Genomic DNA, 17,565 nt, shown 5'->3' with positions numbered 1-17,565 from the left:
ATAGGTGCATGCATTCTCCGGCCAGTAACAAATTAATGAGAGTCAAATGATGATCTCCTCCAGGTGTTTTTTACAAAGCAAAAAGAGCAAGAGGTAAGCAGTGCAACCATGTCTTACCAAGCATCAGTTTTAGCTTAGCCAAGTGCTCTTTTAGTAAGCCATTCATCCTCTCAGCCACACTGTGGGTGGTAAATGGTACATAGCTTGTGACATATTCTCAGAAGGGAAGTTATTTTGCCAATCAAATCATTTGCAAAATGCTGGCCATTGTTAGAACAAATTTCGCCTGAAATCCCCCACCTCAGGAAAACCTCCCTCACCAAACATTTGGTAGGTGAACGGGTGTCATTAGGGGCATGGGGACAAAGCCGCAATCCAACGTGAAAACAGGCACACCACAGTAAGCATGTACCTATAAGAGGTACATCTATCTTGCATGTCGACATAGTCTACCAGATAAATATTTCTGAAATATCATGCAATTCATCACAAGTTCAGACACATATTCATGAACCAATCCTCACTTATCCCTGCAGCAACATGTTCTTTTGATACGTGGGCAGGGTAGTGAAGCTGTTCCAGAGCCACATTCAACAACTTTCGAGGAATTACCACCTTACTGGTGCTGTCTTGACGCCAAATCAAATTGGTTGGAGTCAGAGAGCACCCTCTTTTCTTCCAAAGCTCTTTTTTCATCATTTGGTGCTTCTCCCTGCCATTCTATTATATGCACAATAGGTGTTGCATTAAAGACTTCTGGCAGTGCATCTTGTTGTTTAGTTGTTTTCATTAATGCTATAAGTGGTGTTTTTTCTTTCTCCCCAGGGATCAGCACATGTGTCCTTTCTGGCAAATATGCTGCTTTTTCGATGCCATGTCCGCTCTTTCGTTACCCAATGAGATTGTGCACCAGGACCCCCAACCGTCCCATAGAGCTGGGGTTTGCCCAATAGCACTTTAAGATGGAATAGCAGCACCCATGAGATGGATGGGGATACAGATTAATACACAAGCATCAAATCAATAATGACAACTCAACGGTTTGGCAAAGGGAGTCAGTTTAATGACAAGTACAAAAAACGGGGAGTCTCATGAATATCAGCAGATGCATGATCTTCCCTCTCACTTCACAACTCCAATGAACTTCATAAAAAACACATCATTTATACTAAAAACTCGTCATCACTGACGTTTAACGCTTAAAAGTTGGCATGCAATTCTATTGGTTCTAGGAAGGTAACTTTAATATAGGTACTATATTTGTATATGGTAACGGAGTAAGGGGATTGGGGAAACACTGTCAGGTGGGGCATCTAAGCCCTTCCTTCAAAATGGCTACTGTAGACGTCAACTAAAAGTACGACGTCCCATTTGTTCTACTTACCATAGGACCTTAGATTACTTGGTACGTTATGATTGGGTTGGCACCAACCCCACTCATACTTTTCCACTTTGCCTAGCAGCATTCAGAATGATCGGCCAGGTGCAGGGTCTCACCAGCTCCCCTGGTTTTCCTCCAATTATTGTTCCAATCAATCATCACTTTAGTGGCCATATGTCAATTAATTCACTGTGGTTGGCCTCGAGAACACATCCCAACTCCCAAATAATTTTGTTTGATGACCTTAACCTTGCACTCCTGGACCCTAACGACCATTCTGCACTGGAAATTGGTAGTACTCTTTCTAACTTAGGCTTCACACACCGCTTATGCAAACCTACCCACAATAAAGGTCGAACACTCGACTCGTAGCCGACCTCAACTGTAACATCAATATAGAACTGAACACTCCATGCACGTGGTCGGACCACCACATTATCACATATAAGATCCCAGCCACTGACATGCTTACTAAACAAGACATCACGCCTGCCATATCTACTAGAAACAAAAAGGACATCACATGCAACAAACTTCTCCCCATCATTCTGCCCACACTTAACAAAATCGCACGATCATATACCGATCTTACCACCCTTGTAAATGCCTACAACTGCACCATGCTCGAAGTCATAAATACTATAGCCCCCACTAAACTCAGGAAACCTAAATAGTCAGCGCACCTTTCTTTCACTGTCTTAGGTCAGGGTGTTTTATGTATTACTTCAATCCTTTCTGGTGTTATTCTTCTCCCATCTGCTGATACTATTGGGCCCAAATAAACTACTTCTGTTTGACAATACTGCACATTTTCTTTGTCCAGTTTGTACCCTTTGTCTGCTAGCAATGTTAATATTCTCATTGAGTCTTTCCTGCACTCATCTTCTGTTGTGCTACACACTAGAAGGTCATAGATATATTGTATCACTGTACTTGCTACTTGTAGATTGCTCAAATCCATTTGTATCACTCTGTTAAATATGCTGGGTCCCTCACAGTACCCTTGGGGCATTCTTGTATGCTCAACTCTGGTCCGCGATACCTGAATGCAGTGAGATACCTCAAGTCTGGATGCAGGGCAATAGAACATAAAGTATTCTTTAAATCCATTACTGTGAAGTTGCCTGCCTCTGCCGGGATGTTGTAGAAAATTGTTGCTGGATTTGGAAATAACGGAAATTATGCTTCAATGACATGGTTAAGGGGGCAGAGATCCTGTATGAATCTTCAAGCCCCACCCTTTTACATTTGGATCGGATAGATTGCCGTATTGGATGGTGATGTAGATTCCTGTATGAAACCTTGCTACCAAAAGGCATGCAGTGTCTCATATATGCTTTCATCTGCTTCTCTTGAAAGAGGATATTGCTACACCCGCTGCAGCAGTGATCCTTCCTTGATCCTAATGCGCACTGCTCCTGCTCCCTTCAATTTTCCCAGATCATGGGGTCCTTTTGTCCATACATTTTCTGGACATTTATCTAAATCTTCCTGCATGTGTTCTTTCTCTTTTTTCACCAGTTGTGTCATCTGGGGTACTGCTCTTCCCTATATCTGTACTAGACAGGGTATGCTCCATTCAAACAATGTCTTCCCCTCCTCTTCTTTTGTAGCAAACAAATCTGTGTCTTTTACTCCTGTCAGTGTTAGTGTGGGATCGATTCATAGTATTAATAGCCTTTCCTAGCGTCATCTGTACCACACAGTATAATCATATCTTTTCTCAATACTACCTCCTCTAGGTATTGCAGTGTGTGTGAGCCTGGTGTGATTGTTGTGTGGAGCTGTGGTCTGAATACAAATTAATTTGACAGTCGGAAAACATTTCCCTGTATCCTAAGAACCCATCCTAGCAGTACTATCACTCCATATAGGAACATCTCTGTGTGCGTGGGTATTCCTCTGTGTGCTGTGTGCATAGTACTCTTGTATCAGTACTGCCACTCTAGCTGGGTACATGACAGGTGTGATGCACACCACCCCCTTCTCTGAAAATGAAATTGTGGCATTCAATTTACTTAACAAATCTCTTCCCAATATGTTAATAGGTGTGTCTTTTGAGTACATTTATGGTGCTATGATATGTTGGGTCCCTATTTTTAATGGTAAATCTTTTGTTAGAGAAACCGCTTGAATGGTCCCCGAAAAGCCTTGCCTGTCCAATTTCTTGTTGGATAATGGAACCCTGCTTCTTTTATGCAGGACCTAGTTGGTCCAGTATCTATTAGAAAAGAAAATACGCTCTGTCCTATTTGAACTGCTACCACTGGCTCCTTTTGGGGTCTTCAGTTATTGCTAGGACAGGACACACTTGTACTTTCCATTTTGGGTTATATGATGTTTGTGTATACCCTCCTTGTTGCACTACTGCTGCTACTACTGCTTCTTTTGTCAATGATCTATCCCTTCTTCCACATTTTCAATCAGGGTTTAGTCCCCGTCACTCAACCGAAACTGCTTTGACCTGTGTGCTTAATTGTCTTCTTTCAGCTCGTTATGCTAAACACTCCTCCTTTCTTGTTCTTCTTGATCTATCTGCAGCTTTCGACAACATGGGTCACTTTTTACTCTTGGAAACTCTTTTTCTCTTTTGGTATTAGGGGATCTGTTCTCTCCTGGTTCTCTTCTTATCTGTCTAACAGAACTTTTTCTGTCTCTTGGGGTGGTAAAACCTCCTCACCTTTCCCCCTTGAGCACGGTGACCCCAAGGGGTACGTTTTGGGTCCTTTTCTTTTCTCAATATGCACTGTACTTCTTGCTCCTGTTATTTCTTCTTTTGGACTCTCTCATCACTTTTACACTGACGGCATGCAACTGTTTCTATCCTTTTCGTCTTTTACTCTGGAAATACACTATATTCTTACAACCTGTCTTTCCGCCATAAAATCTTGGATGGCGTCTCACTTTCTTACTTTAAATGCCAGGAAGACTGAGGTCTTATTCTTCCCTGCTAATACTCTTTCTCCTCTCCCACCCATCGTCTAATTAATTTCCTCCATCTATTCTTTCAATTTCTCTACCGCACGCAAAGACTCTAACCTTTCCTTTACTCACCACATTTCTCTCACGTCTCGCTCCTCTCATTTTCATCTTTACAATATTCATAAAGTATGTCCTTCTCTCACTTTCCACGCTACTAAACTTCTTATCTCTTCTCTTATTTTCTCACGGCTCTTCTATTGTTCTGTCACACTATTTGGTCTCCCATGTTCTCGTCTTGCTCCTTTAAAATTGAATTACCATTCTAGTATGAATAAAATACAAATACTAGAAGCCCCCCCGTTGGGTGGGTATAATGCTAACTGGTACCGTGAGCACTGCTCCTTCCATGCTTATTTTCACACATTTTTTCTGCACTCATTTTTTTCCGCTTTTACCGCGTTGTCCACTGCCTCCCTGTCTTTTTCCTTTTTTCTTTGACAGTAATATACGATCGTCGCCTGTATCTCAGGCCATCCCTTTGCCTCAGTCCCTACCACCTTCTCTAGAGAAGCCTGCACATCGGCAAGTAGCCCCCTTACTAGAATGGGATAAAATAAAGGTATTTTATTGTCCCATCACTGTTTATTCTCTTGCGTCCACATCTCCTGTATTGTTTGTATGTATTCTGTAGGGTCCTCATCTTGCTTCTTTTAATGTGCTAATATTGATCCCATATTTTATGAATCTGGAGATAGCTCTCTCAGAGCTTTCCACACGTGTGCTCGATAATTGTTAAAGGGTACCCCAACATGTATGTTAGTGCTTCATTTTACCCCGCCATATCCTGCTTGCTGCCAAATCTTGTAACTTAGTTCCCCTTAGTTCCCCTATCAAAACTGCCAACTAACTCTTAATTTCTACTATTGCCAGACGGATCCCTGCTGTCTCCTTCTCAAATACATATATCCACTTGTTGGCCCCTGGCATTAGCGACTGTAGACCAAATTATCCCTATCCATCATCTGCCAGGGTACTAATGTACTTCCCCTTTTCCCTTCTACAGAAGTGGCAACTAAGTTTGTGCTCTATGCTTAACCCCCTGTCGTGGTCTTTTTGCTACTACCATCCTTGCTTTCCTGCTTCAAAGCCTACATCCCCAGTTCCCTGTGTGCTCCTCTCTTTCTTCCTCTTCCCCTTCGTTCCTCCTCCTTCCAGTACAGACACTTGTTAAATCACAAGGCTCGAAGTCATCATCCATACTGTCATCGTCACTGCTGTCTTCCCAGTCTGATGCCGTATTATCTCCTTTTGTTGTATCTGGCTAATCCTCTTCCATGTCCTGTCCCCAGTTATAAATTTAATACATTTAAAATTGTATGCGTCCTGCTGTCCATCTCTGCTGGTCCTCTTCTTTTCCCTGTTCCTTTCCCCTTTTCCCGATCTGCCTCTCCACTACCTTTTCCGCTTCTCTAAACATTGAGTTCAGTTGCTGTTGTGCGCTCATCTTTATGCCTGCTAAATATTTGTATTTCCTTTTTGTTCCTTATCTTTTGAATGATGTTCTGCCTGTGCCTTATTTTTCTTTGTCTTCTCCTTATCTGGCGATGCCCACCTAGGATTTGTATATCCTGCATCAATTTAATAACGGAAACAATCCATAGGGAGCAAGCACTAGTTTTCTCCCCTTTCCCTTCTCTCTTCTTTTTCTCCACCTTAGTTTCCTTGTTAAATTTCCAGAGACCCAAGATGTCCTGTCTCTTTTTTAAGCTTCTCACCTTTATATGTTGCTATCAGATATGAATACATACTGTCACTTATATCCTTTTCAAATGTTACCTCCCCGGGCCATTCCTGATAACACTTTCCCACTGTGTCGTTGATCCACTGAAAGTGAAATTTCTATATTTTATTGCGATATTGGGGCAATGTTTTTCCACATATGATCAAGGTGTGAGTCCATATAATAGAATGACATTATTACGCCCTTTTCCCAATTTATAGGGTACTCTTTCTCTCCCTTTTTATTCTTGGCCCCTCTTACTTATATCTCAAATCACTTTTACCAACATACTTATCCACACTTACTCATGAACTCATAACAACTCACTCACTCGTATACTTACCGTCTTACTCGTTCCACCTATTTTGTTCACACTGGCCTTCTCCTCATGCCCCACCCTTTCACACCACTTACACTCAATAAATGGCCCTCTCCACAGGCCCATCCTGTTAATTTTGGTTAATACACAAATGGCTTTCTCTGCAGGCCCACCATCATAACAATGATGTCTTATGTTAATGTGCCGAGTTGGTCCTCCCTCTGTTCAACCGTGTCCCCCTGCTTGTGCTAGACAGCTCCTCCAATATTTACATATTATTTTAGCTTCGGCCCTTCCACGACTCCCACAGCCACAATAAACATAAATCATAATAGCTTCGCTCTATACTAATAAACTACTGCTGTCACTAAAAGACACTCTTTCTCTCTATAACTTTAATACTTCTTAACCTGTAAATAAAAAATGATGCAACTATAAAAATTGCCTGCACTACACACAAATCTTGACTAACAAGGTCCGCCACTTTACTACGCAACTCTCTACTCTAACGCAGATGTGCCACCGACCACTCATTCCCTACCAGGTAAGTGGACCTAATATCTACGACTAATAGGACCAATCACCCTCCACCTCTTTAGGGTGCATCCTAAACCCCATAAAAATAATCCCTCTCCCTGGCTCATTCATGCCCTCGTACACTCACATATTGGAGATTCTCGAGTCTTTTTGACCCCAAAGTCTTCCTTTAAAGTCCAGTACTCCCTTCCGAGTGCGGGGAGTGCTTCGACCAGGCACACCTTCATGAATTCAGCATCTGCACGGCCTCCTCGGTGTAGAGCTCTAGAACGGGTTTGCAAACGTCCTCTGGGAGCACGGCTGGAATTCCCATGTCACCAATAAAAACTATAAAAGTAATCCAAAAAAGAGTGTACACCAGACAAGTAGTAACACAATTTATTTTGGGCCAGGTACAGCTGGGAAAGCAAAATTAACACAGACGGCATAAAACAGTGCTTCATTAATGGTGCTGTCCAAGAACGTCCCAAAAGCAAGAGCTTTTATAATAATACAAACTAATTAGCATCAAGACACATTGAAACATTAGGTTAGTCCTCCATGCAAAGCTAATTGGTAGAGCTACGCCATTACCCTATGGAGAGACATACACCACCCTGCAATAATTAGGTCCTGCAAACCTTTCCACACCACCTACAACCTCCTCTGTGATGTCACTGTCCAACCCACAATTCCCACATCAATAGTGCCAAAACATTGAGACATTTGAGATGACCAGCAGATGTTTATTCATCTGCCGCCAGTCATCTCCATCCATTTCTCATTAGAATATAGCTCATGACACTATAGGAGCCTTGAACCACTGACAAGTTATCATTTTATTGTTGCATCTTAAGAACTCTTTGAACCTCTTCCCAGGATCACATGTGCCAAGGGCCAATTTGAAACCGCCATGGGACACTTTGAAACCGTCAGTAGACCTGTTTCATATTTGCTGAATTACAAAATAATTGTGTTTTTACTGCCTGTCCCCAGCACCCATGAGCTTTGCTCCCTGACCCCGAAAGTATCAGAAGCTGTTAATTTCTTACTGTATGATCCTGGAAATCTGTAATTTGCAATGTGCTGTCAGCCTCTGCGGTTACTGAGCACAGTAATAAAAGGTGAATTTGTTTCTTATCAAAAGCATGTTTACAGTGCCTCGGTCTAATGTTATGCCACATATATTTACCTGTAGCCTATACTTGTTGCAACACAATCATTTAGGGCATTCCCCAGCCTAGTACATAAGAGAATAATGTGGCTATCAGTGAAGCCCTCTCCCATATCAGCAGGATACTCCTGATAAGTTTGTGCATTTTTAAAGCGCTTAACTTGCATTTTTTACCACACTGTATGGCGCCTTTCTTTGAGATGAACAACATCCTTAGGCTGGCCTGGCAGATGCTGTCACATACTTTCAGATGCATACTTAAAAATCCCCCTTTATTGGGCCAACACTAAGAGCATGCAAATGGTACATATACATGTTCTCATGAAACTCTTCTTCCGTTCAAGGATCACTAAATTGTCCAAATATGCAGCTTTCCTCCCAAGAAGGGGACGGGTTATGAGAGTGAAGCGAGAGGTTATGAGAGTGATTGAGTGGGTTTCAACGTACAAATAATATACAATCGATATATATCTCGCTATCCAAATGCTCTTGAGGGGTTAATAAAAATTTCTTGCATTGTATTTCTTGCCAATGGCTTTCTGGAAGTGCTCATCTAGACCTGTTTTCTTTCTGCCTTTTTCGACTTGTAGTCCTGGATTTATAATGGGATAAGTGTAACTACAAGTCCCAGAATGCAACAAAAGGGAAGACTGGATGGGCATTCCAGACTGATATTGGGCATATTGGCATCTATGCTGTGCTGTTGAATTTGAAGGGGTTTTACTGTGGTGCGAGGGCCATAAAAGCACCCAATATGACATGATATCTAATCCCTTCTTTCACTCACTCCCATTCGTCTTTCTCCATGCCAAAACACTTCAAAGTGTTCTAAGAGCAGCAGAAACACCATATCAGCGACCAGCATGGCATAAAACAAAGCTCCTTTCCTACTTCTCTGATTCTTTCATCTTTCTGTTCCCTCCTTTCATCTTATAAAGCTTTTAAGTTTGGGATATTAGGTGGTGCTTGCGTCACCTATAAGCCTAAACTATTGAAGTAGAGTACAGATAGGGAGAAATGGCATATGAGGATGGACACACTGCCCGTACGTGTTGTTTGGTTATTTGTCCACCCATTGCCCACAGAAAAGCCCAAACTATTGGCATTGTCAATGCTTGTTTACTTCTTGTAGGGTAGTTCATAATACTTACAGGGTTCCCTCACCTCCAGTGAGGACCCTGATTCCAGTGCCGCTGCTTGCAGAGTTGCAGGCCTTGCTTCACAGCAGTTCACCCTGACTACCCAAGGCATGTTCTGGCGGAAGAGATTTCCTCTGCCTTGGATGCTGGCCATCTTCTCTCTGACAGAGGACTTTGGAATAGACTGCACTTGCAACAGAGTGATCCAAAACTGTATTCTCCTTCCTGTTGTCCAAAAGAGGAATCAAAGAATAAGGGGTTGCCCTCTCCTTTCGTATGGAAAAGGCCCCAACTGTTTGGTCCAAAGCAAGCTGTAATGATTTTTTTTGTTTCATTTACTGTTGCTGTTCGTCTCTGTTTCACGATCCGAGCTGGAATTTCCATGCGGGCTCGTGAGGCAGAGGTCGGTTGAGTTGAAGTGAGCTAGTGGCCGTTTGTTGGTCTCCTTGGTGGGCCCGCGCTACAATAAAACTTACCAGAAAATATACTTGTGTACGTGTTGAAGAATATCCTTTCATTGGCGACGAGGATAAAGTAGCAGCAGGCCCGCCACACGCCACTCTCCAACTGTCCAAGCCGAAGAGGAGGATGAACGTCTGCCTTCGGTCCTTACTGGCAGACACCCAGCGAGAAGCACGACGAAGGAGGGGCTGCTCCGCCTCTCCCCGAGGCGTTGTAGCGGCCAGCTGGCACTTCGAGTTCATGTCAGCAGCGGCTGACCAGAAAAGTGCTGCTCCGTGTTCCCTGGTGCTTTGAAGCGATCTCCACGGTCTGAGAGGTGTGGAAGGGAGCCGTTTCCAGCCCAGGTCGGTTCAGAGCCTGTCTACATAAAAGCCACTCCTCCCCTCCCCAGGGCATTGCAGCGGCCGGCGAAGAGGGGTACCTGCTTGTGATAGGGGTGCCTGACAGTTTCCTGCTTTCTGTGGGCTGGTACAGACAAGACCATTTCACTTTCTATAAAACATCGACTTTCCCTACCGTAGAAGCTGTATAGTGGTGCACTCCCACAAAACAGCTAAATCTAATTGGAATATAAACAAGGGGCAGCAAGTTTTATTTTCCTTGCCAATAGCAGTCAGCCCAGTGTGGGGATAAATATCATTTTAAGGGAAAGAAAGCTGAAGGGTGATACATATCACATTAAGGGAAGGAAAGCTGAAGGGGACCTTGAGGAAACCCTATTCTAAAGGGAATCCAGAGCGATCTAGAAATATAGAGGGAGCCCAGCAAGGGACACACCAAGTGAAAGTCAGTTCAGCCAAGGAGTTATCCGTTACAAACAGAATTTTGGTCTTGCACTTGTACAGCATAATTGTTAACAATGGCAGCTGCCAGCATGTCCCTTCCTCCACCCTTTCTGTCAGAACCTGGTACGCCTATCATCAGATTGTACAGATGGAAGAAACTATTTGACACTTACTTAATTGCCATGGGGGGGGGGTAAGTTTGCTCCAGCCAGAAAGGAAGATGTTTTATTGCACAATTTGGGAACAGAAGGACGCAGTTTCTTTGATGGGTTGTCAGAACCGACAGAGGTAGGACAAGGGGATGAAGATACATTTTCAGTAGCCGTCAGGAAATTACAACTGCATTTTGCGCCAAGGAAGATACGTCACATTCGAGAGACATATGTTTTTTTCAAGGGGTCAAGAGCTTCAGGAAACAGTTGAAACTTTTATTGCCACACTACGAACCTTGAGCTATTCGTGTGAGTTTGGACCTTTGGCCGATTCAACACTGGTAAAGGTTTAAAGTGTTTTAAGTGTGGCAGCACTCATCATGTCTCTTCAAATCTGTTTTGTCCTGCATGAAATGCCAATTGTCTTAAGTGCAAAAAGAAGTGGAATTTTGCCAGAGTTTGCAGGGAGAACTCTTCAGTAGAAAGTATTCAGACAAATGCAAGATGTCCTGAGCAGGAAGAAAATGCTGTAGAAATTCAACTTGCGCAAATTAAGAATGTCCTGGAAATTGGGGACATGTCAAATGGAGAGAAGGGGCCAATTGATGTCTTTATGGTAAATGGCAGAGTAGTCACCATGAAAGTGGACAGTTGTTCCTTGTGGACAATAATGTCTAGACAGACATTTGAAAACTGCATCAATGGGAAGATGGAGTATCTGAAGCAACCTGATATTGAACCCTACGCATACGGCAACGTCAAGATAAATGTACTAGGGAAGTGTCCTTCTACCATCAAGTTTAAGGGCAGGAGTTGTGAAGCTGAAATTTTTGTTACCAGATAAGGATCATTGCTTTTACGTGGGAGCGAGCACAAAAAGTTGGGATACGCATAAAAGCCAATGCTGAGTTTCCGGTCATGATCGCAGAAGTGAGGGACCATTGGGAAAAAGAGTTCCCAAGTGTGTTTTCAGAGGACCTTGGGAGGTTGAAAGATTTTGTGCATCAAATCAAGCTAAAGAAAGGTGCTGTATCAAAAGTACATAAAGTCAGACCTGTCCCACAGAACCTTAAAAACCAAGTGAAGGCAGAGATTGAAGCTTTACTTCAGAGGGGCATCATAGAAAGGGTGGAATGATATGAGTGGCTGTCGCCAGTTGTCGTTGCTACAAAATCCAGCAGTGACATAAGATAGGGCCTCATCACGACCTCAGCGGTAACCCTTAAATCCGGCGGTAGCGCTATTACCGCCGGATTTAAGGGTCCGCCGAATCAGGGCCTCTGCGGATTTCAACCCAGCTCTGAGCTGGTGTGAAATCCGCCGAGAATTCGCGCTCATTCCACCGGCGGTATGAGCGTGAAATTTCCCCATTGAGCCCAATGGGGAATGGGGCATTCCCGAATGGGCTCAATGGGGAATGGGGACTTCCAAGTCCGCCCAACTCGTGATCCCACGCTATTAGCGCCGGGGGCTACGGCGGTCGCGCTAATACCGCCGGCGTTACCGCCAAGGTCATGATGAGGCCCATTGTGTGGACTTGAGAGATCTTAATAAGAACATTCTGGTAGACCGTCATCCCCTACCCATAATTATTGAAAAGCTAGCTACGTTTAGCAAGGCGAATAACTTTTCAGCGATTGACTTGTCGCAAGTTTACCACCAGGTCCCACTTTCAGAGGAGTGTCAACACCTGACTGCTTTCATCACCACTGAAGGGACATTTAGATATTGTAGGATGCCGTTCAGTCTGGCATCGGCGGCAGCGGTCTTTCAGAGAGTGATGGGGACAGTGATGGATGTTATTCCGAATGTGATCATTTTCCAAGATGATATCTTGGTATTCGCTGTGTCCTGTGAGGAGCATGATCAGGGGTTGAGAGTTGTGGTTTGTCAAGGTTGGGGGAGGCAGGACTAACAGTAAGGAGGAGTAAGTGTAAACTGTATGTTGACAGTGTTGAGTACTTAAGTCATGTTATGTTGAGTGAAGCTATCAAGCCTAAATTGAGCCTCGTGGATGCTATTGAGAGAACCCCATGTCCTTCGGACAAGTATCAAGTTAGGTCATTTCTTGGGTAAGCAGAGTATTACCATAAATTTGTAAAGGATTTTGCTAGCATATCCACTCCTATAAGAGCTTTATTGAGAAAGGGTGTGAAATTTCAGTGGTCTACGCAGTGTGAGGAAGCATTTGGAAAGATAAAACAAGGAATTGTACAAGCTCTTTCGATTGGGAAATTTGATGCCAATGACAAGACTCTGCTAGGGTTTAGGAGCCACTTTAATACAATATGATACTAATAAGGTAGAGAGAGTTATAGCGTTTGCCTCTAGAACTCTCAAAGGAGCTGAGGAGGATTATTCAGTAATAGAGCGAGAAGCATTGGCCATGTTCTGGGCTGTCAATCATTTTAAATATTTTCTATGGGGAAGGAGGTCAGACCACAAACCCGTAGTACAGTTGTTTGATAGTGGCAGATGGGCTGTGGGATCTCCAAGGATAAGCAGGTGGGGTCTTGGTCTTCAGTTGCACAATTTCGATGTTAGCTATCTACTGGGAAAAAAGAACTTGGTGGCATATTGGCTGTCAAGAATGCCTGTGGAACGGGGCCAACTAGTGCAAGCTCAGGATTGTGAAGAATGTGTTGTTTCCGAGCTAGTCAGTGTGGACTGGGGGGAATGGGAAGAAGTTAAGCTTGTAGATCAGGATCTGAAACTTATTAAGCAGTGGACTGTTGATGGGTGGCCTGACCAGGAGGTTCTTGAGAAGAAGTTTGATACCTGTGGGAAGTCAGAGAAGAGCTGAGAATGGTGGGAAGCAGACTGAGAAGAGGGAACTGTATTGTTCCTCTAGAAGGGGTGAGAATGGTTTTGTTAGAACTGGCACATCAAGGCCATCTGGGTGAGGGAGCTACTAAGAGGAGATTGAGACATAGTTTCTGGTGGCCCAAGATGGACAGGATGGCTGAAGAGGTTGTAAAAAATTGTAATTCATGTCAACTATGTGACAAAGATAAGGTTGTGCTAGAGGTACCATTGATTCCTAATACAGTGCCAGTTCAACCGTGGCAGAAACTGGCTGTGGATATTTTGGGACCCGTGGAGGGTTTGGGTGATGGATTCAAGTACATATTTGTTCTTGTAGATTTCCATTCCAAATGGGTGGAGTGGGAAGCAACCAGGGAAGTTACGGCTAGAGATTTAGTTTCCTTCTTAGAAAAAAGTATTTCTTAGAGAGGGTTGTCCTTCTCAGTTAGTGTCTGAAAATGGTGTTCAGTGTGTTTCCCAGTTTATGAGGACATTCTTAGAAGGTTATAGCATTAAACACATTAGGACAACACTTTATCATCGCAAGGCAAATGGATTGGTTGCGAGGGTCAACAGGTATATCAAGGGAGGTATTCAGCTTGCGATGCATACTGGGCAGCCCTGGAAAAATGTACTAGACCACATGAGGTGGAGTTATTTGACTACCCCTCCTTTCATTACCAAAATGTCTCCTTTCGTGTCACTCAAGGGTAGGGAGCCAGGAACTAGGTTTTGTCCTGGTTGGTTAGGATTGGCAGGGGCAGTTGTGGTGGATAGAGACACTATAATGAGACTTATAGGACAGGGGCAGAAAATCAATAGAGTCATTTGACAGGAGAAAGTGTGTTAAGAGGAGGGAGTGGAAAGTAGGAGACTGGGTGTTTGTGAAGAGTCCCAGTCTTTCACAAATGTGTGTGGACAGTAAATTCATTGGCCCCAAGAGGATTGCTGCTGTGCGGGGAAGTGTTGTCATCCTAGAATGAGGGGAAGTGTGGTCTCAGGGCAGGTTGGCAAAAGCTGAGACTGTGAGGAATGGAGAATGTGAAGTAACTCAGGGAGTGAGTGATGAGCAAGTTATACGTGAGGATGGTGAGGAAGAAGAAAGGAGGCCTGATGTCACGGAGAGTGAAGGCACGAGTTGTAAAGTGAGTGGCTCAGATGGTTTCAAGAGACTTGCACGCAAACCTAGTTGGCTGAGGGATTTTGTTGAGTGAATTTACTGTTTCTTTGCAAATTATTTGTTAGTTAGTTAAATTGTTATTTATTTAGTTTTTATTTTAATATTCTTGTTGGGTTTAGCTTTATGTTGGGGAGGGAGATATGTAATGATTTGTTTTCTTTCATTTACTGTTGCTGTTGTCCTTGTTTCACGAGCTGAGCTGGAAGTTCCATGCAAGATCATGAGGCAGAGGCCGGTTGAGTTGAAGTGAGCTAATGGCCATATGTTGGGCTCCTTGGTGGGCCTGCGCTACAATAAAACTTGCCAGAAAATATACTTGTGTCCGCGTTGAAGAATATCCTTTAACAAGCCTTCTGTATAGTGGTCCAATCTCAGTTATGCAAGTCATCTTTGCCTTAATATATCACTCCCATAGTGTCTTCCTTGCAGGAAATGGAGGGGGCAGGAAAGAGAAGAGATCCCAAAAAGAATGCAAGATGGTCGGATCTGTCTCCAGCCCTACCTTTCCTCTCTTGCGACTCTAATCCCAACCCTCCCATACCTGCTAGCTTCAAAGGAATTTCAAAGACCTGCACCCTGGTCTGAGGAGGGCTTTTAAATATCAGCACAGCATTTAAAGCACTGCTCACAGGAGACCCCCCATGGAGGTTTCAATTCCCTGCGGAAGGTGTGTCCCTTCTTCCTGGAGAATCAAAGGAGACAACACCCTGACCATTGCTTCACATGGGAGCTGATGAGCCGCTCAGCATAGACGTTAATACACATCAGTCATGACACATCTGGGATATGCTCACAGAGCGGACACTGGAGTGATATCAGATCATTGGGCCTTTCATATTGGTGTACTATTATCAGATACCATTCCACAACCTCGGCATGGTTTTTATTTAGAGATTTTCCTGCCACCAGACTGATTATTTCATTTATTTGTTGTTTGCTTGTTAGGCACTTATACAATAATAGAATACTGTTTCAAAGCACCCAAAGGGCAAGGGAGGGAGCAGGGGTGAGACATACATGAAAATATATTAAAACACAATTTATAAGAGCAGTGGGGGAAGAGGAAGAAAGGAGGAACCTATTATGCCAAGTGAGTATTCAGAACGTGCAAGTGCAGCAAGGAAGAAGGCAGGGGTTAAGTGCGGTGGAGTCTGAGCTCATGGGTGAGCCACAGATTAAGTGCTAGGAATGTTGTTGAGTGCTACACGGCCTGGAGCTGTGATGTGTCTAAGTGCGAGCTACCAGTGCAGAGGGTGTAAGTGCAAGTGTAGATAGACAGGAGCTGGGCTGGCACCGAGGATGCATAAGGGCCCAGGATGCCAATCACACCAACTGTGGGATTAGCAGAGGAGAGAAGAAGGGAAGGAGGAGGAACAGATGAGTTTTAAGGAGCATCCATAATTTAAGAAGATCTTCCTCAAGGTACAGATGGAGGGGCAGGCTGTTCAATAGGACGGAGCCAGCTGAGGAAAGTGAACAACCACCTGCCATCTGTTTAGCAAAACGCTTTATGCACAGAGAGCTAGAGCCAGAGGAGCGTAGTGGTCTAGAGGGGGAGTATTTAGTAAGATAAAGTTGATAGTGTGGTCACCGGCCCCCGGCAGCCTTGTGGATGATGCAGAGGGATTTGAGTTTAATCCGTGCAGCAACCGGGAGCCAATGAAGACTTTTTAGTGCAGGAGAGATGCGGCCCCTGGGCTTAAAGCCAAGGATAAGTCTTGCTGCCCTAAATCAGACAAATATAATTTGGATCAGAGGTGCATAAGTTAAAATTGCTATCTTAGCTTGCAGGGACCTGGTGTTCCAGCAAATGTTTGTAATGCAGAGATGACCTTTGAACCTGCTCTGTGCCACAGCAGAGTTGGTGCTGTCATACCAGTAGAGTGGTTACAGCAAGGCACTTGTGTGTACTGTGTATGCTATAATTTCGGCACTGAAAGCCGGTTCTGATCAGGAAACAGAATTACCCAAATCATTTTCTAATAATTCTATATTAACAAAAATCAAAAAAGCTTCGACTTTTCCACCAGATGGCTTTCTATCACACAACCTATTCCTTAGATTGTATGGATTTCAGCTTTTTCTAATACGCCTTTGAAGAGGAGTAATATTTGTGATTAGCACATTTATGGCCCAGAAAGGATTTGGCGAAAGTGGGTGGTAGTCAGACAAATTACTAAAAAAATGACAGTTCAGGAGAGTAAACGACAGGAAGTGGCAAGGGCACATAATCGTTTCTGTGCCCTAAAATAAGAAGGTATGGCTACATTTTGAAATGCAGACTGTTTTACAATTACTGCACAACTTAAGGAGGGTGGGGGCAATGAAGGCAAATTATACAGAATATTTAAAATAGAGTCAACATATTTGTAGAGAAGCAAAGGACATCTCCCTATTGTTCTAAGGCATTTACTGTCCTACTGGCTTTGGGTGACTGAGAGCCTATTAGTTAAGCAGAGCAGGCTTGCAAGAGGTGGATGAATTTAACTCCCAGGAAAGTAATTTACTTTAAAAAAGTCTTGTGGTCACTTGGTTTTGCAGCAGATGTGCAATGCTCCTTTCTGACATGCTGCCAACACATGCAACGATTAGCATGCTAAATCTCATAAAAGGGGGAATTCCAAAATGTAGGCGTTTAAAATGCTAGCTTAGCGTACACGACTTTTAATTTGAAAGTTGCCATTTAGAGAGTTCCTGCCCTAATATAGTGATGGCTCATGGCCTTTGGCTTGCGCTTAGGGAATTAGTGGTACCCATGAGACAGAATGCATTTTGGAATGCTAGTTAATACATCTGAATGCATTTGCTGGGCATTAGACAAGTTCTTATAAATGTTAAATCGGCATAAATGTGCGTAGCAGGCAAAGCGAGTGTGCATGAGTGCACACAGTGTCAGCACCAGGAAGCCACTAAGTGAAATCCAATTGAGAGCGCTGCAGGGTAATGACCC

This window comes from Ambystoma mexicanum, chromosome 3q (genome assembly GCF_040938575.1).
Source record: "Ambystoma mexicanum isolate Mex_15411 chromosome 3q, UKY_AmexF1_1, whole genome shotgun sequence".
Classification (NCBI taxonomy): Eukaryota; Metazoa; Chordata; class Amphibia; order Caudata; family Ambystomatidae; genus Ambystoma; species Ambystoma mexicanum.
The sequence above is the reverse complement of the archived record's forward strand: the minus strand, read 5'-3'. Positions refer to the sequence as shown.